The sequence below is a fragment of the Tupaia chinensis genome, unplaced genomic scaffold, assembly GCF_000334495.1.
Source record: "Tupaia chinensis unplaced genomic scaffold, TupChi_1.0 Scaffold149131_1, whole genome shotgun sequence".
NCBI lineage: Eukaryota > Metazoa > Chordata > Mammalia > Scandentia > Tupaiidae > Tupaia > Tupaia belangeri.
The window spans coordinates 1,003,557-1,007,256 of record NW_006208977.1 but is presented as its reverse complement, the minus strand read 5'-3'; positions in this window follow the sequence as shown (position 1 = coordinate 1,007,256).

The following is a 3,700-nucleotide window of genomic DNA, read 5'->3' as shown; positions in this document are numbered from 1 at the left end:
GAAAGAGAAAGAACAAGAAAAAGAAAAAAAAAAAGGGAACAGCAGAGATGGATTCTGAATTCCTAATTGTCATTATTCAGTTCTGAGATGGCAATCAGGCAATCGACTGTCCTCCCACAGGGTCAGCGTGATGTATTCAGTAATGCAGAGGCTGCACCAGTGACTCTGGGACCTTGGTAAGATAGGAAGGGAAGCTTACTGAGCAGGGGCAAACAGCTGACTGCACACACACAGAAATGCCAGGAGCGAGAAGAAGGCCTTGCAGAAAAGTCAAGGCTGAGGGATAGCCTTCAAGTAGGTGGAGGCATTGCTAGGGCTTGAGTTGTGAAGACAGGACTTACTTGTACCTCTGGATGCTTTTTCAGGCTCTGCACCTCATTCAACAACTATTTACTGAACACATGTAATGTATTCTGGGAGTAAAAATGTAAATGAGGAACGCAATGTACCTGGTCTCAAGAACTTTGCATTCCACTGGGGAAGTGAGACAACTTAGCATAAAAACAAATGAAAACCTCAGCTTTCACTACAAAAACATCAAAATATAGTAAGTGTGGTGGAGAATGGTAGAGAGGATGGGGGCTGCTCTTCTGAGCAATAATGACATGGACTAAGATGAACTACTTAACTCTGTGAGTCCATGGCCCCATCTATAAAATCATCCCAATAAATAGTACATATCTCAAAGGGTTAATATGAAAACTCACTGAGGCCAAACTTGGGCACAGCACAAGGCCTGACTGAGCTGTTACCTGACCTATGCTGTTGTGGCTGCATCTCCAGGTACTGCAGCTCTAGGCATCTCTGACAGGGACTATAGGAACACCAAAAATGTGCATAGAACTGTCTGTCTGAACCCTGCATAGATTCCTGACCCACAGGAAACCATGAGAAATAATAAAAGAATCATCGTTGTTCTAAGTCACTGAGTCTTAAGGTAATTTGTTATGTGGCAACAAATAACTAGAAAAAAATAGTATACATAGAAAGATAGAAAATTCTATTATTTTCCCCTAGAGAGAACAATTTTTTCCAGAAGGGTTTGTTGCTAACAGAGTTTGTTTTAAAAATACAGTCTATTAATAACAAAATTTCAAGTGCGGTTGATTGATCAAATGACTGCCATTGAAAAGACAGTTTATATCTCACAGTTCCCAAGGAGAGGGGGCAGGTCATGTGGGGGGATGGAGGAGGAGGCACACAGGGAAGTGCCAAGGTTGGTCAGGAGACACAGGAGAGGGAATGAGCAGGCGCCTGTACTGTGGTTTCTGTAAGGAAAAAAGGAGAGGGTGAGGTAAAGCAGATTTAGGGTTGGCTAATTTGAATAAATGTGGTGAGCTCTGGGATATAGAGGCTGTCCCTCGTTGCTCGATACCTGGGGTGGGCAATTAGGGCAGAGAGTGGCCTAGAGTGTGGGCTCCAGATTGGTTGGTTTGCATTTGCAATGGGGAGAGTTCCTACCTCCAACAACTGGCTAACTCTAGGAGGATCAGTTTCTTTAAAGTCAGAAAAGCCCCAGCTGTCAGTGCATCAGAATAAAGAAAATAAAATTTGTGATTAATACAGAGCCCACTTCCTATTATGGAAGAAAATAGTGTCAATATTACATTCCAGAGATCTCTAGTGGTTGGTAGGACATGAGGAGGCAAATATAGTCAGGAGAAGAGGACTTTGCTTCTGAGAAAAGACAGGGAAACTTGTACAAGCAGAAGTCACCTCCTCCCATTCTACTTTCAACATTATCGTATCAAGGCTCCAAGTTTGGAGCTGCCACATTAGCTCGTGGCCATGAGAAAACAACAAAGGGAATCACAGAGAAGGTAACCTGAGGCCCCACATCAGTGAGCTCCTGATGGACCCTAGAACCTATAGTTGAAAAAACAGTTCTTAACCTTGCAGCCAGAGTGTAGCTGACATATTATGTTAGCTAGCAATCAATGGCACCATGAGAAAGTCACCTGCTTCTCATCCTAGACTCCTCCTGTAACCACCATGCTAGGAAAGGAATGGGAGGAAGTTTAGTCATCCTTGCCATAATAGTAAAAAAATTACTTGAGACCTCATGGCCAAAAGCTGCCCATCTGCAAAGCATGAGGGAGAGTTTGGTTAAGTGGGGGTTTACTTAAGTGGGTAGAAGGGAGACAGATGGAAACAAATGTGAATTTTGCAAGTCCTAAAGACAAGAGTCCACTTCAATATGCTTCCTCCTGCCTGCTGGCATCCATGTCTGGAGTTCCCTGTGCCAGGACATATGGAAACTGTGGGGGAATGTTTCATGTGGCCCGTAAATACATTTCACACAACTTGGTGGGAACTTGGAGAAGTCATATGGGCGTGCTTCTGAGGGCCCAAGCAGCACCCACCAGTTCAATGGGGAGGAGACTGAGTAACAGGAAATAAGAGGAAGAAAAAGAAGCAAGATGAATGTGTCCTTTTTAATACATATTGCCTCAACTCTCTAGACCTCATTGAATGTGCTGTTTAAATCCAACATCTCCCATTACATGAATGGATTTAAATGGATTTAAAGCATTTTAAGTGAAATATTGCTATCGTAGAGCTTCAGTCTGTTGATCAGTGGGGAAGAAAATGTTGTAAGAGGAGAATGGGAAACAAAAGAATTGTGTTTTTAAAAAAGTCCAACAGGGTCAATGTGGTTAGGATGTCCCAGTCAAGACCATTGTCAGAATTCTACCTGAACCGAATCTATTGATTTGCCTTTTGCGAAGGTGGCTGGAGTGGTGGGATATCATACCCCCATGCTGCAGGATTTTCTCCCCACCAGCACTGTTCACATCGATGGATAATTCCACTCTTGTTTGTGCATCTGTCTGGCTCTTGGCCTCTCTGCATTCTTTCCTGATTCATCTCTTCATTCCATAGTCCTGGTCCTCGTACATACCAGTACACCAGAAACAAGTACTGGGGACATAGTAATAGATAAAAGAGGCATTATTTCCAGTGTGAAACTGTTTTCAGTCCCACACGGTCAATCGTTTTGTTTGTTTGTTTGTTTTGCTGCCATACAGATAAACACAAAGAGACACTCATAACCACTATTTTCAATTCTCCTTGCTTTGGTAGTGATGATGCAGCCCCGTCTCCTGCTCCTCTCCATTTGGTAGGGGCTGTGTTTTCTGTTTCTACTTTGACTGGAAAGCCTAGGAATCGGGGAGCTCAGATAAGACTGGAATTCTACTGTACCATGTACTAGTAAAGAAAAAGAAGAAGGAGGAGGAGGAGGAGGAGGAGAAGGAGGAGGGGGAGGAGGAAGAGGAGGAAGAGAAGGAGAAGAAGAAGGAGAAGAAACAATAATAATATAACAAGAATACCTTTTCCCCAGTAGCTCCTCAGCATGAGTAATTGGCCAGAACTACATCACAACTCTCCCTTAAACCTACTGACTGAAAAGGATGGGATTGGACCATCAGCCTAGAGTAGGGCTTGAATCCTTGGCTACATATTAAGATGGCTCACATTTGGGAACCAGCAGATGGCATAATGGTTACATCGCTGGACTACCATGTAGTCGACGGTGGTTTTTGTCCTGGACTAGGCGGGTTAAAACTCATGGTGGGCTCCCAAGGAGTCTACCGCGTTTCGCGTCCCGGATCCAGTGGCTTAAAACTCACGCTGGGCGCGCGTGTGTGTGTGTGTGTGTGTGTGTGTGTGTGTGCCCAAGATCCCAAGAGGAGAATGG